At 31.5% G+C, this 27903-nt stretch overlaps 1 pseudogene; it reads left to right on the top strand.

Moving 5' to 3' along the window:
• The window catches only part of LOC148199139 (uncharacterized), a 98355-nt pseudogene that overhangs the window by 69675 nt on the left and 777 nt on the right, over positions 1–27903 (top strand).

Here is a 27903-nt window from a genome sequence, read left to right as displayed (position 1 = left end):
TATGAGTCTCGTGGAGAGATTCAGTAATGATATGGTATTTGTGTATATGTTGATGTTGAGGGTCCTCTTGTTGGAGGTTATCCTGATACTCTAATAATCATCCAGTCTCAAGTAGAGAAGGATGAATTATGTGGTGAGAGGGGCAGGAAGTCCTGGTCTATGTGCCGAGTTTGGACATAGTGTTGAGGACTAACCTTGTGAATGGTACGAAGTATTTTGGAAGTGTATTTGTAAGAAGAAGTAGAAGTCATCACAAGTGCATAACCTCTCGTGACCGCTCATCAACGCATCATCCGGATGAGTGTCTATTGGGTATTGTGGTGTTTATTAGGTATTGTGGGACGAGTGTCTAATAGGAATTGTGGTATGATGGTATGAGAGTGTCGGACATAATTATTATATGATGTTTATATCAAAGTAATTATGCATGTTTTATAAATGATTTGTTGCATGTTAGCTCACCCTACTTGTTTGTGTTTGTGTATGTGCGATGATCGTATAATTCGTTATACGGGAGCAGATGAAAGAATGTCGTCTGATCCAGTGCCGATGAAGAAAGAAATTGAAGAATAAATTAGAAGAATTTGAGTTTTATTTATGAGTTTGTAGTTGAAATATGAGTTTAAAACATATGTATAGATATATATCAACTACAAATTTTTAATTGTGAGATTACGAGATGTTACCGTAAATGTAATGTTACAATATATAAATTATGCATTATCAAGTGTGAGATTATGTGATGTTACACCTTCCATGTCCTTGAAATCAATACAATTTTCTACCATGTCCTTGAACAATGCCAAGAATAATCATATTGAAGAGGAATTTTTAATGTACGTTACTCATCACAATTTTAGTGTACATATAATGTCATGTTTAATATTTTTAATTATAGGTTAGATTACATAAAGTAAGAAAACGTTTTGTGGCTGTTGAAAGAAAATAATTTGAATGACAAAATTAGTTTCCTTATTCTTCAAAATATTCAATTGCTATGTGTGGCTGAGAAAGGAGATGAAGATGAGAGAGAAATAAATATAATAATCTATTAGAATAAGGTGAATGTCTTTGTGTTTTTTAAATTAAAAATAAAAATTATTAAAATATTTCTGTATTTAAAAATTTGTTTTTTTTATGAATAAGGATTATTTTTTTTACGTACACTTTGTTAGGATGTATTTACTAAAAAAGAGTTTAAATACGTTAACGAACCTCTCTCTCTATATATATATATATAAAAGATGTGGAGAAGAGACAATTAAGGTTTTCATGTCAGCATCTTGGACTAGTTTAATGTTATCAAATTTATTAATATTCTTAAATAATTCCATAATAAATTATTTATTGATGGTAAAAATCTTATGTTATTCCAGAAAGAAAATTTGAGATAAATGATTTTCTATAATTAAAATTAATTTTATTAATGAAATTTGAATGAATGAATGAATTAATTAACCCAAAAATTAAAAGAGTAATAAAATTTCAATAATTGATGGTGACAAAATATAATACTATAAAAAAATTTGGAATAAAAGTTTCCCTGTAATACAAATTATTTTTATCCTTAAAAGTTAAATGAATGATTGAATTAATTAAAACAAAAATTAAAAGAATAATGAAAACTCAATAATTAATAGTGAAAAACATCTTATATTATAATAAAAAATTTGAGATAAATGTTTTAAATGAAATTTAAATAAATAAATAATTAATTACTAAAAAAATTAATAAAATATCAGTAATTAATGTTGAGAAAATATTATACTATAAAAAAGAAATTTGAGATAACTGTGTTTCTGTAATTAAAATTATTTTAATCAATAAAAGTTAAACGAATTAATTAATAATTTGAATTAATTAATAATTAACATTGTTAGCATAAAATCGAAGAGAAAAAGTTTTGATTATGTCTCAAAGTCAAGTCTCAGTTGCTCTTGTTACAAGAAGATCTCCGTGAAGACTTGTTTTGTGTTAATGTTTTTGTAATTTGTAGATTTATGTGTTGTTTGTTTTAGGTTGCGTTAAAATTCATTTTGAATAAGAAAACCTCATTATTTGTACTCAAGATAATCGATTATAAAATTATAATAATTGATTATTAGTAATCAATTATGACTTGCCATAATTGATTATCACGAGAGAATTTTTATAAGCAAATTTTTTACCGTTATGCATTCATTAAATGCATAATCGATTACCATAAGCGGATAATCACTATCACATGTTAATTAGCTGACAACCGATTTTTGGAGGTATCTTTGATTGAGATTTCTATAAATTAGAGTGAGACTCTCATTGTATACAAAATACGTTTATTTCGAAAATCATATATGTTTTACTATGTGCTTAGATAAGTGTGTTCTAGGATTTGTGTAACCCTTGTTTTGTGTCTTTGAGAACTTATTAGCATAGAGCGAGAACTTTGCAATGTCTGTGTTCACGAAAATCGTTCTATTGTTGTGCACGCTCACGTTGGCATGTGGTCATGTTGTGGTGATTACGAATAGTTTGGAGGGAAAAGAAAATCTAAACCTTCACTGCAAATCAAAAGATGATGATCTTGGATTCCACCTTCTCCCTATTAACCAAAGCTTCCAATGGAGTTTTGGACCTAACTTTCTTATGAATACACTGTACTTTTGTTCGTTTCAATGGGGAAACGGCCCTTTACTGTATTTTGATGCATACGTTCAACATAGAGATATCAAAATATGTGTCGACTGCCATTGGTATATTAAGAAAGATGGACCATGTAGATACGAATCAGGCATTCGCAAATGCTATAAATGGAATTGATGTGTTTCATTTGAACTATGTATCCTTTTATAAAGAAAAATAATAAGCCTACACTTCTATTTCATCGATATTTGTTTTATATTTCTAGTTACATTTATTTAATTTTTGAATTATTAGAAGTATATAATTTTCTCAGGAATGGAAGATCTAATCTAATTTAAGAATAATGATGAAGAGAACGATAAAGGTTATAGGAACAAATATAATGATAATGAAGATGAACAAAGACAATACAATTAGTAAATAAATTTAAAATAATAGAAAAAAATTGTAGCGATTAAAAAAATTAACGGTAATACAAATATTTCTAACCTTATATTTAACCGTTACAAAATAATGGCTAGTAAAAAATATTTTATTAATACATAATGACAAAATCATAAAAAATATACAATATTGATTCTTTAGCCTGAATAAAAATTTATTTTGTTTAAAAATCTGATAAAATACAAACATATTTTCTTTGTTTAACATGATCAAATTATAAGAGAAAAAAAAAATGAAAACCCAAATATAAAGTGAAAGATTAAGTTGGGAAAATAAAGAAGAAAAATGCAAGTACCTAGAAAAAGAAAAGAAAATAATAGAGGCAACATCACATGTTGTGAGATTTATCTAATAATTACCAAAAAAGAATTGGAATTAACAATAAAATTTTATCAACAAAATAAATTCATTAGTAAATTTGATAAATTAATGAATTTTACCTACGAATTTTTTTCATAATATATATTTTATTTAATAGTAATTCTTTTATCGACAAATAAAATATATATTATTAATATATTTTTTATTAATAAAATTTATCCATAATTAAAATTATAAAATTAGTGGGTAAAAATGTTGGGTAATATAAAATGGTTAGAAGTGATGTAAGTATTTTAAATTTTAAATTATTGATATTTTATTATTTTATTAATTTTTGTTTTAATTAACTAATTCCCTAAATTTATTTATAACATTATTTTAATTATAAGAAAATATTTATTATAAATTTATTTTCTTTTATACTATTGTTTTATCATTAATTATTGATATATTATTATTACTATTTTAGTTTTATGTTAATTAATTAATTAATTCATTTACATTTAATTGATAAAATAAATTTTAATTACAGAAAAGCATTTATTCGAAATAAAATTCTCTTATAATATAATATTTTTTAAACCATTAATTATTGATGTTTTATTACTTTTTTAATTTTTTAATTCATTTAAATTTATTGCGAAAACGAATTTTAATTGAAAGGAAACATATAAGATTTTTTTCAAAATTAAATATTGATATCTTTTTCTCATTTATTTTTGGGTTAATTAATTAATTTATTAATTTGCAATTTATTGATGAAAACAATTCTAATTATAAGAAAACATTTATTCCAAATTCTTTTATAATATTCCCTTACCATTAGCTATTTATATTTTATAACTCTGGATTGTTGTGCTACATTCATTAGTTTTTTCCATATGTTTTGCAAGTATTTCCTTTATCAAAACCTTTTGTGTCTTTTACAAATAAATTTAATAATCATTTTGTACTAATTGGAAGTGAAATTGAAAGTTGTTCAATTCTAACCCTATTAAAGAATGACATGACCGCCACTCATCTATGTCAATTACATGGATTGAATTAATTAATTTAGCCCAACAATTAAAAGAGTAATAGAATATAAATAATCAACAGTGAGAGAAGATTATAAAAAAAAACATCATTTCAAATAAATATTTTCTTATATTTGAAAATTTTTTAACTTGTGTTTCAAAAAAAATGTATAAAAGCATGTCTTTTGGTGAAAAAGATTTTGAAAATTTAAAATTTATACTTCACCAATTCACCGTGAGAAATTGAGTCATTCTATTTTAAAAATTGGCACCAGAGCTCGTTTTCATAAAATATTTGAAAAACTAGTCGATTACTATTTTCGTTAAATCGATTAATCATAGAAAATGACTTTCAATTCTCAGACCTACGGTGGAGTTGCTTCGATAAATAAACCACTACTATTTGCTGAAGAAAATTATGTTTTTTGAAAAATAAGGATGCAAATTTTTCTTGAATCGGTGGACAAAAGAAGATTGGAAAGCAACTCTAAACGGTCCATATGAGTCCATTCATGTTTTAAATGGAAAAATTGTTTTGAAATTTTTTTCAGAGTGGACTCAAGATGAGAACCGAAGAGCTCAATATGATGTTAAGGCTAGAAATGTGATTGCATCAACACTAATCATGGATGAACTTTTCAGGATTTCCCAATGTAAAATTGCTAAGGTGTTAATATGTCAGCAAGTGTACCTAATAGTATCAAGTAATAATAAATGGTAAGACCAAGTATCGTTTTCCAAGAGACTCACGACACTAAACTGTCATGTAATTACTGAACTAATTAAGACTTTGAAGAACAATTTTATGGTTTTGAATGCAAAAACAAAAAAGTAAATATGAATGCACTTTTGATCAACTGAAGAAAACACAAAGAGAAGTGAATGATATTGAAAATATGAGATGAATATGTTGTTGGGGTTTAGATTTCATCTAGTTTACTCTCATGCATATATGAATTAATCTTCTTCATTAATGTTAATATCACTTTCTAAATTACTTAAAACCCGATGTCTCGGTGAAGAAAGTCTATCCTTAATTACTATATCACAATGTCTTGTATCACTAGCAATAATTTTGCATTATGATTAAAGCTTAAGATAACCAAAAATCATATCCCTATGTCCATGCAATACTGCTTTTTGGAGAAAATTCTCCAGATTTAGGTTTCCCCGTATGTGTCCATATCAAGAAAACCAATGATCATGTCATGAATGAGTTAAACATAACAAGCATAGAGCAAAGAAGAATAACCCTAACGATTAATGAAAGAAGCATAAATAAATTGGAATCAATTCAAATACATGAGAGTTCACAAGGTTACATCATCCAACAACAACAAATTGAATTTAGTTCCCCTTTGTCATGGAGAAACTAGATGAATAATGGAATGAGATGAAAGATAAACCCTAAAAACTGAAGAGGAGAGCTTCTGCATCCACTTCTGCGTCCAGAGAGTTGGAGAAAATCTGAATTTTTGTCAATTATGTCAAAAGATACCCAATCTAGGTCGTGCAAATCCTTAAATAGGGTTGAATTGGATCATGGGCCAACGTTGACATCGCTCAGCGCCCCTACTTAGGCGCCTAAGCGAGCTTGCGAGAGGATGACACTTGATAACGGTTGAAAATACTGTTATTTGTGATGTAATTTTGATACTAAATCACCTTTTTCTGCTTAGAAACTTGCTTAGAATCATGTTTTTCTGTTAAGTTGTGTGAATAAGAGAGTTGAGATTGAATTTGATGATTTTATGACTAATTTCCCTTGTTTTGGCAGGAAATGAGATAATATGGAAAGCAAAAAATGAAGTGCTAAGGAGACGGAGCTCAAAAAGTCTTGGAAAAGCACGAGAAGGGAGGAATGCTCGAGGTTTTGGCACCCTTTTTGGAGGCTCAAGCGTAGAAGAGTGTCGTGCACTGCTCGGGCGCCCCCTTTTTAGGCGTTTGAGCGCCAGAAGCATGAAGCTTGGGCGTCATCTGTAAGGCTTAAGCGTAGAAGACCACTGCTCACCACCCGGTCGCCCTAACTGGTAAGAAGGGATATGTGGATGAGACAAATTCACAGAAACTGATATACTTAAAGTCTATAATCAAAGAAACATTGAGGTTACACCCACCTGTACCATTATTAGTTCCGAGAGAATGTAGAGAAAGGTGTGAAATCAATGGATATGAGATACCCTCTAAGACAAGGGTAATTATCAATGCTTGGGCAATTAGAAGAAATCCTAAGTATTGGACTGAAGCTGAGAGTTTCAAAGCTGAAAGGTTTCATAATAACTTTATCGATTTCAAAGGTGCAGACTTTGAATTTATCCCATTTGGTGGTGGAAGAAGAATTTGCCTAGGCGTTACATTTGCCATCGCAAATATTGAGTTGCCACTTGCTCAGTTACTTTACCATTTTGATTGGAAGCTTCCCAACACTTTGAAAATGAAGAACTTGACATGACCAAGTCTGGTGGCAGAGGAATAATTTCTTCCCAATAATTTCTTCTTAATAAATCCTCCCACAAAAAAAATACATCAGTAATAACCAACAAAGGAATGAACTTTATCCCAGAATTACCTGTTTCCATGGCAATATATAACGCATGGCAGAGGCTTTCCATCGGGACGGACAATGGGCATGTAATGACTGCAAGCTTGGCGTGAAGCTCGAAGGGAGAGGGAGAGGGTGAAGGACTTTAAGATCCGGCTGCAGGGGACGATCGTGGGAAGGAAGGGGCGACTCGCGATCATGGAGAGGTGTTCGGCGCCGGAGGTGGCGCCAGAGGTGGCTGTGGTAGAATCCGAGGGAGATGGAGAGAGAAGAACTGGAAAATATTGACTAGTGTGAGAAGAAAAAAAATATGTGGCACACCACCATTAGCCACATCAGCTGGTTTTTAACGGTGTTAGTTTTTGAGGACCAAAAATTAAGATTTCCTTAAGAAGGAGGACCAAAATGTACCTTAGTTTAAAAGAGGGACTAAAAACAAATTTTCTTGATAGTTTAGGGACTAAAAACATATTTAAACCTTTTTTTTAATCATTTCAATCACTGAATGATGTTTTGCTTTTTCAATCATCCAAAGTTTCTTTGCCCATTTGTTTTCTTTTTCTTTTTCTTTTTAAACAAAAAGGTAGAAAAGAGTTTGAACCCATGTCCTTCTGTAAGAGTCATGAAAAATATTTATAATAGTAAATTTTTACATTTTATTAGTAATAATGATTTTAATGGATAGAAAAAAGAAAATTATGATAGAAATATTTAAATTGTTGATATAAAATTATAGTAATTCTAGAAGAAGAAGTTCCAATTTTTGATAACTTATTTAGGATTTTTTTTAGAAAATCGTATAGTAAAAAGTAAAAAGTGAATAGTAAAAATTTTTTGAAAGGATAAGATACCAGAGGCAAAAGTGGAACACCAAAGGTCGGGAGGAATGCTACAACAATTACACATACCACAGTGGAGATGGGATAGCATTGCTATGGATTTTGTTACCCATTTACCACGAACAATGAGGGGTAATGGTGCCATATGGGTCATCATTGATCGATTGACAAAAAATGCTCTCTTCTTAGCAATAAATCTAAGAATGTCAATGACTAAGCTCGCACAATTGTACATAAAAGAAATAGTGAGATTGCACGGTATACCTTCTAGTATTGTGTCAGACAGAGACCCAAGATTTACTTCTAGATTATGACAAACCCTACAGGAAGCTATGGGCAGCAAATTACGAATGAGTTCCGCATATCATCCCCAAACTGATGGACAATCTGAAAGAACTATCCAGTCATTAGAAGACCTGTTGAGAACTTGTGTATTAGATCATCTTGGTAGTTGGGATGAAATACTTCCTCTTGTGGAATTTACCTATCACAACAGTTTCCAAGCAAGCATAGGTATGGCACCTTATGAGGCTCTGTATGGCAGACGATGTCAAACTCCGTTGTGCTGGTATCAAGATGGTGAATCCGTTTTAATAGGACCTGAGCTACTACAACAAACCACCAACAAAGTAAAATTGATACGGGAAAGAATGAAGGCTTCTTAGAGTAGACAAAAATCTTATGCAGATCAAAGGAGGAGACCGTTAGAGTTTGCGGTTGGGGATCATGTTTTCCTGCGAGTAAATTCAACCACTGGTGTTGGAAGAGCCCTTCGCTCGAGGAAAATTTCTCCTAAGTTCATTGGTTCATACCAAATTTTGAGACGAATTGGGCCAGTCCCTTACGAGATTGCGCTACCTCTCAGTTGGCCAATATCTCCATTCAGTTTTTCATGTCTCACAACTAAGAAAGTATGTACCTGACCCTTCTCACATTATAGAAATAGAAGAGATTCAAATCCGAGAGGACCTCTCAGTAGAAGTACAATCTGTTTGTATAGAAGACACTAAAACAAAGGAACTTAGAGGAAAAACTATCAATTTAGTCAAGGTAGTTTGGGATAGGAGAACAGGTGACTCAACATTGGAGTTAGAAGAACAAATGAAGCAATTATACCCTCAACTATTTCCTTGATGTATAGAATTTTCGAGGTCGAAAATTTTTTGTTGTTGGGGAGAATGTAAGACTCATGAAAAATATTTATAATAATAAATTTTAGCATTTTATTAGTAATAATGATTTTAATGGATAAAAAATAGAAAATTATGATAGAAAAATTTAAATTGTTGATATAAAATTATAGTAATTCTAGAAGGAGAAGTTCAAATTTTTGATAACTTATTTAGGATTTTTTTTTAGAAAATCGTATAGTAAAAAGTAAGAAGTGAATATTAAAAGGTGAGTAGTAAAAAATGAATAGTAAAAAAAAATAAAAAATTGAAAGGATAAGAACTCCTACGTAGCATGGAAGGAGTTAGGATCAGATTTGGTCAAGTGGATGATTAAAATATTATTTATATAATAATATTAAAATAATAAATAATATTAAAAAATTATTAAATAGTAAATTCTTTTTACCTATAAATAGCCATGGGAGGGAAGGATATTTTGCACAAAGAGAAGAAGAATCAAGTGAGAGCTTGAGAAATAGAGAAGAAAGACTTAGGGAGAAATTTTTAGAGGTTCTGAAGGGTTTTCGGGGAAACAAATTCGGAGCAAGAGATGTCTGGAATAGAGGTAGGGGAGCTAACCTTTCTAAGCTTTTATATTATGATATATTACTGTTTTATTACTATTCATGTCTTCAAATTCTGTGTGAATACTGTAGTACATCTATCTATATTGAATTTCTGTGTTAATATTATATGTTGTTGTTTTGAATCTGTAAATAAGAAATTTGTTAAAACGAGTTGAGGAACACTTTGGCTAAGGAAAGACTTGGTACTTAAGTTGTCCACTGTGACACACCTCTCTTTCCTGGAAGTCTACTCGACAAGTATTTAACATAAATCTTGTTTAACAGATTATTTATTGTTAAACTATTGTGCAATATATCTCGATGGAATGAATTCATGTTATTGTGGTAGATACAAACTTATGAATTATAATTGTGATGGTAGGATAGAGGAATCTTAAAAACCGGAGTTGGTACATCCCTAATCATAGAGCAACCCTGGTCCTATCCAGTAAGTTGTGACTAGTCATATGTACTGGCGTTTACGGTGAGTTTGATTCATCAAACATTTGATTCTTCTCCGGTGACTATTTATGGTGATATTTTAGTATTGTTAATTTATTTTGTGATATACACACTTTGTATGATTTCTGCGATGATTGGATTTTATTGAATTTATGCATCTGAACATGATATTATTATGGGGAGATTTTGTAAGGGTATAATGTGAGTTGAGGAATATGAGCATGGTATGAGTCTCGTGGAGAGATTCTGTAATGATATGGTATTTGTGTATATGTTGATGTTGAGGGTCCTCTTGTTGGAGGTTATCCTGATACCCTAATAATCATCCAGTCTCAAGTAGAGAAGGATGAATTATGTGGTGAGAGGGGCAGGAAGTCCTGGTCTATATGCCGGTTTTGGACATAGTGTTGAGGACTAACCTTGTGAATGGTACGAAGTATTTTGGAAGTGATTTGTGAGAAGAAGTAGAAGTCATCACAAGTGCATAACCTCTCGTGACCGCTCATCAACGCATCATCTGGATGAGTGTCTATTGGGTATTGTGGTGTTTATTAGGTATTGTGGGACGAGTGTCTAATAGGAATTGTGGTATGATGGTATGAGAGTGTCGGACATAATTATTATATGATGTTTATATCAAAGTAATTATGCATGTTTTATAAATGATTTGTTGCATGTTAGCTCACCCTACTTGTTTGTTTTTGTGTATGTGCGATGATCGTATAATTCGTTATACGGGAGCAGAAGAAAGAATGTCGTCTGATCCAGTGCCGATGAAGAAAGAAATTGAAGAATAAATTAGAAGAATTTGAGTTTTATTTATGAGTTTGTAGTTGAAATATGAGTTTAAAACATATGTATAGATATATATCAACTACAAATTTTTAAGTGTGAGATTATGAGATGTTACCGTAAATGTAATGTTACAATATATAAATTATGCATTATCAAGTTTGAGATTATGTGGTGTGAGATTATGTGATGTGACACCTTCCATGTCCTTGAAATCAACACAATTTTTTACCATGTCCTTGAACAATGCCAATAATAATCATATTGAAGAGGATTTTTTAATGTACGTTACTCATCAAAATTTTAGTGTACATATAATGTCATGTTTAATATTTTTAATTATAGGTTAGATTACATAAAGTAAGAAAACGTTTTGTGGCTGTTGAAAGAAAATAATTTGAATGACAAAATTAGTTTCCTTATTCTTCAAAATATTCAATTGCTATGTGTGGCTGAGAAAGGAGATGAAGATGAGAGAGAAATAAATATAATAATCTATCAGAATAAGGTGAATGTCTTTGTGTTTTTTAAATCAAAAATAAAAATTATTAAAATATTTTTGTATTTAAAAATAAAAATGTCTTTTTTTTATGAATAAAGATTTTTTTTTCGTACTTTGTTAGGATGTATCTACTAAAAAAGAGTGTGTGTATATATATATGGGTTTGCTAACGCGCGTACGCTAGTTTTTCAGTTGGTACATTTTAGCAATGTGTACCGGATTTTAGTAGACAAAAATACCTTTATATATCATGATTCTAAGTTTTAAGGTTAAGGGTATTTTAATAATTTTCATTCTCAAAACTTAAAAAAAAAAAAAAAACCCCAAACCCTTACTCACCTCTCTCATTCCTCTCACTCCTTTTACCTTTTCTCTGTCATCCCAATTGAAAAAATCAGAAACACTTGCCTTTAAAAAATTTGCCTTTGTAAAGATTTGAGTCATTGACATATTCACCTTCAAGCAAAGGTTCATTCAAGATCTCTTCAATTTCACCATCTTCACTAACCTCTCTAATTTCATCATCTGCATAGGTTGAATCATCATCTCTAAAAAACCCTTCAGGCCAATTACCAATTCTTTCGAATGTCATTATGCTTGTGAAAATTAGATAAAATTATATACGACAAAAATTATAAAATGAAAACTCATTATAAAGTCATTTTTTGTAAGAAATTGTTTAACGAGTGTTTCTAATTTTTTTTTCCAAGCCAATTACCAATTCCTTTGATGTCATTATGCTTGTGAAAATTAGATAAAACAAAAATAAATAAAAACTCATTATAAAACCATTTTTTGTAAGAAATTGTTTAACAGCGAGTATTTCTGATTTTTTCCAGGTCAATTACCAATTCCTTTATGCTTGTGAAAATTGGATAAAATTAGATAAGACAAAAATTACAAGATGAAAACTCATTATAAAAATCACTTTTTTGTAAGATTGTTTAACGACAAGTGTTTCTGAGTTTTTCAATTGGGGTTACAGTAGGATGACAGAGAAAAGATTGGAGTGAGAAAGAGAAAAGAAAAAGGGTCGAGAGGAATGAGAGAGGTAAGTAAGGATTTAAGGGTTTCTTTTTTTGTTTTTAGTTTTGAGAATGAAAATTATTAAAATACCCTTAACCTTAAAACTTAGAATCCATGATATATAAGGATATTTTTGTCTACTAAAATTCAGTACACATTGCTAAAATGTACCAACTGAAAACAGGCGTATGCGCGTTAGCAAACCCCATATTTATATATATATATATATATATATATATATATATATATATATATATATATATATATATATATATATATATATATATATATATATATATAAAAGATGTGGAGAAGAGACAATTAAGGTTTTCATGTCAGCATCTTGGACCAGTCTCTCATTAATGTTATCAAATTTATTAATATTCTTAAATAATTCCATAATAAATTATTTATTGATGGTAAAAATCTTATGTTATTCCAGAAAGAAAATTTGAGATAAATGATTTTCTATAATTAAAATTAATTTTATTAATGAAATTTGAATGAATGAATTAATTAACACAAAAATTAAAAGAGTAATAAAATATCAATAATTGATGGTGACAAAATATAATACTATAAAAAAAATTTGGAATAAAAGTTTCCCTATAATACAAATTATTTTTATCCTTAAAAGTTAAATGAATGATTGAATTAATTAAAACAAAAATTAAAAGAATAATGAAAACTCAATAATTAATAGTGAAAAACATCTTATATTATAATAAAAAATTTGAGATAAATGTTTTAAATGAAATTTAAATAAATAAATAATTAAATACTAAAAAAATTAATAAAATATCAGTAATTAATGTTGAGAAAATATTATACTATAAAAAAGAAATTTGAGATAACTGTGTTTCTGTAATTAAAATTATTTTAATCAATAAAAGTTAAACGAATTAATTAATAATTTGAATTAATTAATAATTAACATTGTTAGCATAAAACCGAAGAGAAAAAGTTTTGATTATGTCTCAAAGTCAAGTCTCAGTTGCTCTTGTTACAAGAAGATCTCCGTGAAGACTTGTTTTGTGTTAATGTTTTTGTAATTTGTAGATTTATGTGTTGTTTGTTTTAGGTTGCGTTAAAATTCATTTTCAATAAGAAAACCTCATTTGTACTCAAGATAATCGATTATAAAATTATAATAATTGATTATTAGTAATCAATTATGACTTGCCATAATTGATTATCACGAGAGATTTTTATAAGCAAATTTTTGACCGTTATGCATTCATTAAATGCATAATCGATTACCATAAGCGGATAATCACTATCACATGTTAATTAGCTGACAACCGATTTTTGGAGGTATCTTTGATTGAGATTTCTATAAATTAGAGTGAGACTCTCATTGTATACAAAATACGTTTATTTCGAAAATCATATATGTTTTACTATGTGCTTAGATAAGTGTGTTCTAGGATTTGTGTAACCCTTGTTTTGTGTCTTTGAGAACTTATTAGCATAGAGCGAGAACTTTGCAATGTCTGTGTTCACGAAAATCGTTCTATTGTTGTGCATGCTCACGTTGGCATGTGGTCATGTTGTGGTGATTACGAATAGTTTGGAGGGAAAAGAAAATCTAAACCTTCACTGCAAATCAAAAGATGATGATCTTGGATTTCACCTTCTCCCTATTAACCAAAGCTTCCAATGGAGTTTTGGACCTAACTTTCTTATGAATACACTGTACTTTTGTTCGTTTCAATGGGGAAACGGCCCTTTACTGTATTTTGATGCATACGTTCAACATAGAGATATCAAAATATGTGTTGATTGCCATTGGTATATTAAGAAAGATGGACCATGTAGATACGAATCAGGCATTCGCAAATGCTATAAATGGAACTGATGTGTTTTATTTGAACTATGTATCCTTTTATAAAGAAAAATAATAAACTACACTTCTATTTCATCGATATTTGTTTTATATTTCTAGTCACATTTATTTAATTTTTGAATTACTAGAAGTATATAATTTTCTCAGGAATGGAAGATCTAATCTAATTTAAGAATAATGATGAAGAGAACGATAATTATAAGAAAGTATTTATTATAAATTTATTTTCTTTTATACTATTGTTTTATCATTAATTATTGATATATTATTACTATTTTAATTTTATGTTAATTAATTAATTAATTCATTTAAATTTAATTGATAAAATAAATTTTAATTACAGAAAAGAATTTATTCGAAATAAAATTCTTTTATAATATAATGATGTTTTATTTGATGTTTTATTACTTTTTTAATTTTTTAATTCATTTAAATTTATTGCTAAAACGAATTTTAATTGTAAGGAAACATATAAGATTTTTTTTCAAAATTAAATATTGATATCTTTTTCTCATTTATTTTTGGGTTAATTAATTAATTAATTAATTTACATTTTATATATGAAAACAATTCTAATTATAAGAAAACATGTATTCCAAATTCTTTTATAATATTCCCTTACCATTAGCTATTTATATTTTGTAACTCTGGATTGTTGTGCTACATTCATTAGTTTTTTCATATGTTTTGCAAGTATTTCCTTTATCAAAACCTTTTGTGTCTTTTACAAATAAATTTAATAATCATTTTGTGCTAATTGGAAGTGAAATTGATAGTTGTTGAATTCTAACCCTGTTAAGAATGACATGAGCGCCACTCATCTATGTCAATTATCTGGATTGAATTAATTAATTTAGCCCAACAATTAAAAGAGTAATAGAATATAAATAATCAATAGTGAGAGAAGATTATAAAAAAAAAGATCATTTCAAATAAATATTTTCTTATAACTTAAATTATTTTTACCAAATATGAATTAATTAATTAACACAAAAATTAAAAGAGTAATTTTTAAATAAATGTTATCCTATAATTAAAATTTTAGAATAAATGTTTTTCAGTAAATCAGGTCAAATACAACAATGAAAAAACATTTTTGTCCTTCAACTTTAGGTCACTGTTTTTTAGTCTCTGTATATAAAACAGAGTCATTGGCAGAAAAAGAGCTGTCATAATTTTCAATGTCTAATAAAATACAAACAGATTTTCTTTGTTTAACATGATCAAATTATAAGAGATAAAAATGAAAACAGAAATATGAAGAGTGAAAGTTGAAGTGCCAAAAAAAAAGAAAAAAAAAAGAAAGTAAATAGGAAAAGAAAAGAAAATAATAGACGGAGTATCACATGTTATGAGATTTATTTTATATTTGAAAATCTTTTAACTTCCAGTTTCAAAAAAAATATAAAAGCATACCTTTTGGTGAAAAATGTTTTGAAAATTTTAAATTTTATACTTTAGCAATTCACCGTGAGAAATTGAGTCATTCTATTTTAAAAATTGACACCAGAGCTGATTTTCATAAAATATTTGAAAAACTAGTCGATTACTATTTTCGTTAATCAATTGATCCTAGAAAACGACTTTCAATTCTCAGACCTTTCGTTGAGGTGCTTCGATAAATAGACCACCACTATTTGTTGGAGAAAATTATGTTTTTTGAAAAATAAGGACGCAAATTTTTCTTGAATCGGTGGACAAAAGAAGTTTGGGATGCAACTCTAAACGGTCCATATGAGCCCACTCATGTTTTAAATGGAAAAATTATTTTGAAATTTTTTTCAGAGTGGATTCAAGATGAGAACCGAAGAGCTCAATATAGTGTTAAGACTAGAAATGTGATTGCATCAGCACTTACCATGGATGAATTTTTCAGGATTTCCCAATGTAAAATTGCTAAGGTGTTAAGATGTCGGCAAGTGTACCTAATCGTATCAAGTAATAATAAATGGTAAAACCAAGTATCGTTTCCCAAGAGAGTCACGACACTAACTGTCATGTAATTACTTAACTAATTAAGACTTTGAAGAACAATTTTATGGTTTTGAATGCAAAAACAAGAAAGTAAATATGAATGCACTTTTGATCAATTGAAGAAAACACAAAGATGAATGGATGATATTGAAAATATGAGATGAATATGTTGTTAGGGTTTAGATTTCACTTAGTTTACTCTCATGCATATATGAATTCATCTTCTTCATTAATGTTAATATCAGTTTCTAAATTACTTAAAACCCGATGTCTCGGTGAAGAAAGTCTATCCTTAATTACTAGATCACAATGTCTTGTATCACTAGTAATTAATTTTGCATTATGATTATAGCTTAAGATAACCAAAAATCATATCCCTATGTCTAGGCAATACTGCTTTTGGGAGAAAATTCTCTAGATCTAGGTTTCCCCGTATGTGTCCATATCAAGCAAACCAATGATCATGTCATGAATGAGTTAAACATAACAAGCATAGAGCAAAGAAGAATAACCCTAACGATTAATGAAAGAAGCATAAATAAATTGGAATCAATTAAAATACATGAGAGTACACAAGGTTACATCATCCACCAACAACAAATTGAATTTAGTTCCCCCTTGTCATGGAGAAACTATATGAATAATGGAATGAGAATGAAAGATAAACCCTAAAAACTGAAGAGGGGAGCTTCTGCATCCACTTCTGCGTCTAGAGAGTTGGAGAAAATCTCAATTTGTGTCAATTCTGTCAAAAGATACCCATCTAGGTCATGCAAATCCTTAAATAGGGCTGAATTGGATCATGGGCCAACGTTGACAATTGATAACGGTTGAAAATACTGTTATTTGTGATGTAATTTTTATACTAAATCACCTTTTTCTGCTTAGAAACTTGCTTGAAATCATGTTTTTTTGCTAAGTTGTGTGAGTAAGAGAGTTGAGATTGAATTTGATGATTTTTTACTAATTCCCCTTGTTTTGGCAGAAAATGAGATAATATGGAAAGCAAAGATGAAGTGCTAAGGAGATGGAGCTCAAAAAGTCTTGGAAAAGCACCAGAAGGGAGGAATGTTCAAGGCTTTGGCGCCCTTTTTGGAGGCTCAAGCGTAGAAGAGTGTCGTGCACCGCCCGGGCGCACCCTTTTTAGGCGTTTGAGCGCTAGAAGCACGAAGCTTGGGCGTCATCTATAAGGCTTAAGCATAGAAGACCGCTGTTCACCACCCGGGCGCCCTAACTGGGGCGCTTGAGCGCCAATGACATGGGTCTGGGCATTGTTTCTATTTTATCTTTGCTCTATTTAAAGGACCCATGCGTCCTAGGTTTGGTATCTCTGGTTGGAACAGCACAAGAGCACACTCTTCCTGTTAAGAATTCTCAAGAAGACATCCTGTTAATGTGAATCCCACTACGGGGTATTCTAGGTCATATTTCAGAACCTATTTTGATTCTTTTCCACTCATTTTTCCAACCAATGTTCATTTGTCTATTCAGAAATCTAAAATTCACAACCAAATGCAAGGAAGCATAGAACATAATTTAAATGTGCAAATGATTGAGGATAAAGTATCAATTACACTCAGAAAGACATTCTGACTTGAGTAAGCCCATTACAGAGTCTTATAGTTCATATTTCAGAACTTGCAAGGGTAATTTCCACTCTTTCTCAATCAAAGCAAATCTAAATATGATATACACTTTAAAAAGAAAAGAATAGAAACATAAATCTGAATGAATCTTTATGCATTGGACTCATCTCTAACTCGAGAAGACATCTCGAAAATGAATTCTAACTGTGGAGTCATTTAATAGAGAGTCCAAATCAATTTTCAAAGCAAAACACTTACAAAAATCATAAACTGAATAAGAACAAAATTGAAAAGCAAGAAAGTCAAAATTGAAACATGAAACCGAAAGCAACATCAATGATTTATTAGAATCAAAAGCTAACACTACAGGCATACTAGAAACCACAGATGAAGCTCACTTCTGTCACTCTCGTGAATCCGTCCGCGAAATCCAGTAAGAACTAAGTGTAAAACCCTAATCTAAAGAATGTAAAACTGTAGCGTAAAGTAAAAGTGTCTAAATAAATATACATGATAGAAAGAAACCCCTTTATATAGGGTCTAAAAAGAAAAGACAAAATGAAAGAGGGAAAAGAGGAAACTTGCTCGCGACGTTTTAATCTTCTCTTCATTGGATGATCCTCTTCATTTTGCATCCTTGCTTTCCTCTAGCCGTTTGAACCTCTCCACGTGGAAGCTCTGGTCAGCTCTTCTTCTCAAGGCAGGATCGCAAGCTTGATGTCGTCTTCTCTGGTAAGGACGCGCTCCTCCAGCTCTCTCACTCGAAGCCCTAAATCGAGGGTTCTCCACTCTAAAGTGAATGCTCGAGCCTTTCTCTTCCCATAATGATTTAGGAGATAGAGACCCCTAAGGTAGCAGATGCCAAGGGTTGCAAACGATGTCATTGAACTAAGCCCCAATTTGTGTAGGTGTAGTGGCTCATTCTTCTTCAATCAGCATCAATGCCCAAATCATTTAAGCAGTAACAACCCAACCTACAATATTGTATAAAAACCACCTAGCAAACCCGCTTCCAACATAGCAGCAGCGACCCAACACCAATGCATCAACAACAACAACCCAAGTTTAATCCAATCAACCCAAGCTTCTAATCAACATCAACGACCCAAATTCTAGCACCTGTCTAATGTAGCTACTGATCAGACGCAACCAAATGCAAAAATGGGTCAAAAAATAGAGCAACAAACCCAATGTTTAATGCAGGAGCAGCCCAAAAAAAAAATATGGCCCAATCAACAAATTTTTATTTCAATCAAACACAAAAGTTAATAAGGAATTAGAGAAATAAGAAAAAGGTTTAATGTTTCGGTCGGCCACTCGATTTGGTGGTGGGTCGATCTGGTGGGTCGGTCGGCCTGGTGGTCGGCCACTCAGTTTGGTGGTCGGTCAGCCTGGTGGGTCGGTCGGCTTGGTGGTCGGCCACTCGGTTTGGTGGTCGATCGGTCGGTTTGGTGGTCGGCTTGGTGGGTGGTCGACCACCAGGCTGAGTGGCCGACCACCAGACTGAGTGGACGACCATCAGGCCGACCGAAACATTAAACCTGAGAAAAACTATTTAAACAAAAACAAAAGAAAAACATTATTTTTTTAAAAAAAATTAGGAAAGATAAAATGCCTACTTATTTAAAAATCACTAAAAGTACCTCTAAAAACTTCTTTTTAGCTAAAATATTACAAAACTAAAGAATTAAGAGAAAAACATAAAATTAGCCTAATTCTAAACAATTAAAAAGAAAAATAGACTAATCTAGAATCCTAAACATAATAAAAGGTGCAAAAATAGGAGTTATCATGCATCTGCTTGATCTTCATGGAAACTCTGAAAATTCCATACCAAATTGGGAACCTCATAGAGCTACAATAACTCAATCTTTGAAGGAAAATGAAAGATATTTCAAATTTCCTTTCTGGCGCAATCTTGGAAGGACAATGAAAGATTATATTTCAACTCGGCAAATCAACCCTTAATTAGCGCCACCCGAGCGATCTTTGACAATTCGGTCCTGATCAATGTCCTTTGTTATTCTTTAGTGCAGGTTGGAGGACACTAAGCACCTACAGCTCACCCGTGACACATCCTAATATGGATTTTAGTTTTAGTCTCCAAAAATTCATCCGAAGACTGAGTGGTCTCGCTTGCTTGGCCGTCTGATCTTATAGCATAAGCTATTTTGATATTAATTGTCCAAACTTTGTTAATGCATTGGTTTGATTGGCTACACTTTTTCTCACCCTATAAATTCGAGTTACTACTTTTCTTCAGTGCAGAAGACAAAGTCCTGCAGACAAATCACTTGGCCAATCGGAAACTTACCGTTCGGGCCGTCTCAAGCAACCTAGGGAACGTTCTCAGTGAACTCCTAGTATCAACTGAGCGGTGAGGAACGTTCTCCATGAACTCTCACTCTCGTCCAACAAACATAGGGAACATTCTCAATGAAGTCTTAATCTAAACCGAGCAGTGAGGAACATTATCAGCGAACTCTCATTCTCATTCAAGAAACCTAGGGAACATTCTAAGTGATCTCCTAGTATCAACCGACTGGTGAGGAACGTTCTTCGTGAATTCTCATTCTCGTCCAACAAACCTAGGGAACATTCTCAATGAAGTCCTAATCTAAACCGAGCAGTGAGGAACATTATCAGCGAACTCTCATTCTCGTTCAAGAAACCTAGGGAACATTCTCAGTGAACTCCTAGTATCAACCAACTAGTGAGGAACGTTCTTAGTGAATTCTCATTCTCGTTCAAGAAACCTAGGGAATGTTCTCAATGAACTCCTAATATCAACCGAGCGGTGAGGAACGTTCTTTGTGAACTCTCACCCGAGTCTCTTTAACCCGAAAAATCTCGCTTACTTGGCCGTTCGACATTATAACCTAAGTTATTTTGATATTAGCTGTCTAACGTGACAAATGTGTTAGTTTGATTGTCTACATTTTTTTTTTATAGTTCAAATTCAATTGTTATTTTTCTTCAGTGCAAATAACAAGATCTTGCATACGAGCCACTTGGCCAACTTTGAGCATCCGCTTAGTGAGGAATGTTCTCCATGAACTCTCACCCGAGTTTCTTCGACCTATCGAACGTTCTAAGTTAACTCCTAGAGTTCGACTCTCAATGTAGGGAGGAATAAAGACTTAAGGCGCATCGAACACAGACTCCCTGATAACGGTTGAAAATACCATTATCTGTGATGTAATTTTGACATTAAATGCACCCTTTTTATCTTATAAAATTGCTTGGAATCATGTACTCTGTTAAGTTGTGTGAATAAGAGAGTTGAGGTTGAATTTGATGGTTTTATGATTAAATTCCCTTGTTTTGGCAGGAAATGAGATAATATGGAAAGCAGATATGAAGTGCCAAGGAGATGGAGTTTAGAAAGGCTTAGAAAAGCACCAGAAGGGAGGAATGCTCAAAGCTTGGGTGCCCTTTTTGGAGGCTTAAGCGCATGAGAGTGCCGTTCATCACCTGGGTGCCCTTTTTGGGCGCTTGAGCGTTAGAAGCACGAAGCTTGGGCGCCATTTTGGAGGCTTAAGTGTAGGGAACCATCGCTCATCGCCCGGGCGCCCTAAATGGGGCGCTTGAGCGCCAGTGACACGGGCCTAGGCTTTGTTTCTGTTCTGTTTTCGCTCTATTTAAAGGACACAGACGTCCTAGGTTTTGTATCTTTGGCAGAAGGAGCGCAACAACACACTCTTTCAGTCTCTGGAGACGGATTTGGATGCGGGAGCTTCCATCTTCTATTATTTTATATTTACTAAAACTAATTTGGAATTAATAATAAAAATTTAATCAACGAAAATAAATTCATTATATATATTTTATTTAATAGTAAATTTTTTTCGATAATGAAATACATATTATTAATAAAGTTTTCTATTAATAAAATTTGTCAATAATAAAAATTATTAAATTAGTAGGTAAAATTTTTGGGTTAAAGTGATGTAAGTACTTTTAATTTTTAATTCTTGATATTTTATTATTTCTTAATTTTTATTTTAATTAATTAATTCCCTAAATTTTATTTATCAAAGTAATTTTAATTATAAGAAAATATTTATTACAAATTTCTTTTCTTTTATACTATTTTTTTATCATTATTTATTTATATTTTATTACTCTTTTAATTTTTATGATAATTAATTAATTAATTCATTCATTTAAATTTAATTTATAAAATAAATTGTAATTATAGAAAAGCATTTTTTCCAAAAAAATCTTTTATAGTATAATATTTTTTAAACCATTAATTATTGATGTTTTATTACTTTTTTATTTTTCTTTTAATTACTTAATTAATTCATTTAAATTTATTCCTAAAACTAATTTTAATTGTAAGGAAAGATAGTATAATATTTTTTTCAAAATTAAATATTGATATTTTTTTCTCATTTATTTTTTCTCTTACCATTAACTATTTATATTTTATTACTCTTGTTGTGCTACATTCATTAGTTTTCCCATATGTTTGTAAACATTTCGTCATAAAAAATCTTTTGTGTCTTCTACAAGGAAATTTAATCATCATTGTGCTAATTAAAAGTGAAAATAATAGTTATTCAATTCCAACCCTATTAAAGACAACAATTAAAAAAAGTAACAAAATATAAATAATTAATGGTGAGAGAAGATTATAAAAAGATAACATTTGAAATAAGTTTTTTCTTATAACTCAAATTATTTTTCCCAAATGTGAATTAATTAATTAACACAAAAATTAAAAGAGTAAATTTGAAATAAATGTTATTCTATAATTAAAATTTTACCATAAATATTTTTTCAGTAACTCAGGTCAAATACAATAGTGAAAATAAACTTTTGTCTTTCGTCATTAGGCACTTGTTTTTCAGCCTGTGTATATATATAAAAGATTCATTAGCAGAAAAAATTGTTAGATTGTAATGTCTGTGTTCACGAAAATCGTTTTATTGTTGTGCATGCTTACGTTGGCATGGGCAAAAGCTACTACTGAAATTACGGATAGGGCATGGGCAAGAACTACTGTGAAAATTACAAATAGTTTGGAGGGAAAAGAAAATCTAAACATTCACTGCAAATCAAAAAATGATGATCTTGGATTCCACCTTCTCCCTATTAAGCAAAGCTTCCAATGGAGTTTTCTACCTAACTTTTTTGGTAAAACACTGTTCTTTTGTTCGTTTCAATGGGGAAATGGTCCTTTGTTGTATTTTGATGCATACGACCAAGCTAGGGATATCGATATGGGTGCCGACTTGCAATGGTATATACACAAAGATGGACCATGTAGATACGAGCAACCAATCATTCGCACATGCTATAAATGGAATTGATGTGCTTCATTTGAACTATGTACGCTTTTATAAACAAAAATAGTGAACCTACACTTTTATGTCATGGATATTTATTTTGCATTCCGTTTACATTTATTTAATTTTTGAATTACTAGACATTACAAAAATATGCATGAGGAGTTATTTTTAACGTTATCGACGTTTTTAGTCATTAAAAAATACAATTTTTGCAGTTACAAAAATCGTTAAAAAAGGTTGCATCAGTAAGTAATTACCACCGATTTTTTATCTAACTGTTGTAATTTTTCAGGGTTTTAAGAAAATCACTGGTATTTGTTGGAATTTTGATCAAACTGTCACTATGTACAGTAGTCGAATTAAAGAGACAATAACAATGTTTAATTTTATTCTTTTTCGTTACATTCATCGTTTGGTACACTTCCTTGATCAGATATCTACAATATAACATAATAGTTAGTTGGTAATATATTTTTAAAAAATTGAATAAATAAATTTTGCAATTCTTACCGATGATGGTTGAAATATGACAAACTGTGAAGGTAATTAACTTTGACAATTTTGCAACATAAATGTCATTATTGCCTTCATTTCATTGACTTGTGATGTCAATGAAGATACTTGTAATAGAAAAACTTATTTAAAAAGTAAGAAAAACGATACCTAAAAGACTTTAAATGGGCAAGGATCCAAACCTGGTCTGCGAGCGCGTTCACAATCATTAGTAGAAAAAAGAGCTTTGACGTTTCGCGTTCAATGACATAATATGAAAATGCCAATGTAAAATATGACCGATGACTTTTTTTTCAATAAATATTGAATTTTGATGTCAGATTTATACTTTTCGACATCATATGGTCATTAGATGTTAGAATTCTCAATTTCTGAGATATTAGGAAAATTTGATGAAAATGTTTGGCACAAAGGTGAAAATGTACACACGTATCATGTCGAATGCCCTAGTTTCAGACGTCAAAGAGCTATAAAACGTCGGAATATCACTTTTTAGACATTATATGTTAGTGAATTCATTAAAAATATTGGGGGTGGGTGAAAATATTTTCAATTTTATCTTTACACGAAACTTTCTTCTTTAATCAAACCCTTCTCAGGTGAAGCTTCGGCGACCAACACATGTAATATTTCTTTCATTTCACACAAATGCATGTTGATTAACTACTTTAGGTATGATTTTCTTTCGTTTTGACCGACTGATTTTGCGCACATGTACTCTTCGGAGTATAGGCACGTTCTCCTTTCTCCCTTACTAGCAGCACATTAGTAAAAGAAAGAGTTATTATCGCGCCCATTATGCTTCACTTCACCAGAAACTGAAGCATAATATGGCGTAGTGGCATTTTTGCAATTTTCGCGATAGTATTGTTAACCCTCGGCAAGTGTAACCGAATCGTACCAAGTAATAATAAAATGGTAAGACCAAGTATTGTTTCCCAAAGGACTCACGTCCTAAACAGTTATGTGATTTGTTGATTAAATAAGACTTGTAAAACAAATTCTTGTAGTTTGAATGCAAATGCCGAAAAGTAAATATGAATGCATGTATTGATCAATTGGATCAGAAGAAGCAAAACATGATTGAAATATATGATGATGATGATGTTGTTGGGGGTTTTCAATTCATCCTATCCACTCTCATGTATTCAAGAATTCATCTTCTTCATTAATGTTAATGCCACTTTCTAATTTACCTTAAACCCAATGTCTTGGTAAAGAAAACCTACTCCTAATCACTAGTTTACAATGTATTGTCTCCTTAGCAATTATTCATGCATTACATTTGCACAGAAGCTTAAAGGCAACCAATCCTCCTATTCCTATGTTTAGGCAATATTATTATTGGGAGAATTTCTTCATGTCTAGATTTACCTATATGTGTCCATATAAATAAAATCAATGATCATGCAATTGAATGAGTTAAACAAAGCATGCATAGAGTATAGAAGAAAAATCTTAACAATTAATGAAAGAAAACATATGAATTAAAGAACCAATTCAATACATGAGAGTTTCAAAGGATTACATTGATTCCCCAACAATAATGAAGGTTTAGTTCACCATAATCATGGTGAAACTAGATAAAAAACAATGAAAGAATGAAAGATAGAACCCTAGAATTTGAAGAGTGGAGCTTGAGCATCCAAAATCCTCCTCCAAGGGGTGAAGAAAGTTTTTGCTTCGTTCTGCCAAAAGATACTAACCCTAGGTCGACTAAAACCTTATATAGACTATTAAAGATTACAGAAAAGTGTCCCAAGGCCCATTAAAATGCTGCTCAGCGGTAATTTCCGCTCAACGGTAAGCGCAATTCTTCAGTTTGACGCTCGACTGCAGTTTTACCCCTCAGCGGTGACTGCAAGTCTTCAAAGTGCCGCTCAACAGTAATTTCCGTTGAGCGGTACTTGCGGCTCTTCTTTTATGCACTTTTTCTTCCTTTTCTGACTCCAACTTATGGCTACTTCACTTCTTCATTCAATTCATCTTAAACATGCAAAAACAAGGGAAACCAAGCATAAAACCCATCCAACTCTCTTATTTCAAAAACATAAACAAAAGCATGATTCCAAGCTAGTTTTTAAGTCATACAGATTGTTTTTTTATGTCAAATTTAAGTATAAAAATAACAGTTTTTCAACTGTTATAAAGTATAGGCCTCAGTTATTTCAAAACTGAAGCAGTATAGGCTCCATGGCCTCGGTTGTATGCAGAACTGATGAGTCAATATTTTCTTGACTTCACTTAGCTTATTATACTATATTTAATTAGGGAATTGTGCTTCAGTGCCCATTATTTCCCCAATTTTGCTAATTGTGCTTAATTTGACCATAAATTCTTATTTTAATTAATTTGAATTATTTTGTCTTAATTTTTCCAATTATTATCTGTAGTGCACTGTTGCACCGAACAGTCTGAGCAGTGTTGAACCGAACGGTTTGACCAGTCTTGAATCGAACGGTTTGATCACTATTGAGCGAAGCTATAGAGGATGGCTGAACTGAACGGTCTGGGCATTGTTGCACCGAACGATCACAGAGCGAACCTGAGTGCATTGTTGCACTGAATGGTCTGAGAACGAATGGCAAAACACTAAAGCACCGAATAGTCAGACGAAGTTACGTTTGAAATATTATTCTAGGACTTCAAGGGGGGAAAAACGTCAAAAACCACTCTCCACTCAGGCTTGTAATTTTGTTTTGGGTTTTTTGGATTGATTTGCACATTTTGGGCCGTTTTTGGCAATTTTAGGTCAGGCCTAAAAGCGGGGGCTGATTTGGTAGCCTAGGTTTAAGTGCCCAACCGCCACTTAGAGTTGGGCTCCTTCATTTTTTTTGTGCAAGCTGCGATTCTACGTTAATGGAGAGAGAAGAGAGCTCCAAGGAGGTTTTCATTTATTTTTACTGTTCATTATCTTCTTCGTTGTTGTGTTGCATTCTAGTTTTGTGTTTTTACTGTTCATCTCGTTTTCAAGCGTTGTTTCCATTCTCGTTTTACGTTTTTGGGATGCCTCCATTGTTGCACTTATGTTTTGGTTCATTGGGTGCATTTCCAATCAGTTGTATTTAGTTTCTACATCCATCCTATTGAGTTAAAAACAATTTCTGCTGCACTACATTTTGTTCTGAGCTAAAATTCATTTTCTGGTTCTGCTGCATTTATACCGTTCGGTGCTTAACATGTTTCCCAGATAGACAGTTCGGTTTGATCTTTGACTCCCATTCGGGTAGTTTCTTTATTCACTAGTTTAGTTTCACAGTCTCCATTAGCTTCAATGTCTGCACTTTAGTACCGCTTAGTTGATCAATCTAAATAGAATGCACTAGAAGGAAGATTTGTGTTGCGTTCGCTTAGTTCATGATTATGAAAACATGCTTAATCTTCGCTTAGTTGATTAGCTTGTGTTGGATTAGAGGTTAGAGTAGCCTTTAACTGTTGTTAATATGTGATATGAAGCATTGTGATTGAGCTAATGACCAACCGTTTTATAATGTGTTTGAATCCAATTTTAATTTTGTTCCTTTCTCATCACAAAACTCTTCTTAAAACCCCCTCCCACTACGTGTTTGACCTTTTGACTAAACCACATTTGGTCCTTGAGAGAAGACCTAGGAGTGACTTCCTAGTCTATACTGCATTTTATTGCACATCAAATTTGACTCGGGTGCGACCTCGATCAAATTTTGACACCGTTGTCGAGGACCAACAGTTCGGTCTTAAGTTTTTTGTTGTGTTATGTGTGCATTTTTTTGTGTGTGTGTTGTTATAGTTGTACTTTGAATTTTGATTTATCTTTCTTTTTGTGCTATCTTTTCATGATTTATGGGTGCTTGTCACAAAATTTTGAGCCCATCCTGAGTTGATTTGCATATACTTACTGTTTACCCCTTTCTTATTTCACTGTGTTGACCTTTTGATAGTAGTTGACTTAGTGTATGACTAGGGGCAATCTTGGGTAAATACCACCCTTTGATCCTAAAATTGAGAGAAATTTTCATAGGTTAGCTAGGCATACTAAGAATTTGTCATTAGAGTCAGTTCCAACATTTGAGTCCATACAATTAGAGTCTCAACGATCTACTTCTGCATTTACTGTTCCATACTTTGTGCATAGTGCATCTACTGCATTTGTTGCATCTGTTGCATCTGATTCTAATTCTATTATTTTTCATAACGAGAAAAATATGGCTCAACCTCCACCTCGCGAGAGGACTCTTAGGTAGATGGCTGCACCTGATTTCACTTATGAAAGCTTGTGCATCCAATATCCTGATGAGGATGTGCCATATGTTCTCAAAACTGGATTGATCCATCTGGTGCCCAAGTTTCATGGTCTTGTAGGTGAATGTCCACACAAACATCTGAAGGACTTCCATATGGTTT

This window comes from Vigna umbellata, chromosome 4, assembly GCF_029865625.1.
Source record: "Vigna umbellata cultivar VRB3 chromosome 4, Vumbellata_1.0, whole genome shotgun sequence".
In the NCBI taxonomy this organism is placed as follows: Eukaryota; Viridiplantae; Streptophyta; class Magnoliopsida; order Fabales; family Fabaceae; genus Vigna; species Vigna umbellata.
Note: the sequence above shows the minus strand (reverse complement) of the source record. Positions and strands in the feature narration are given on the sequence as shown.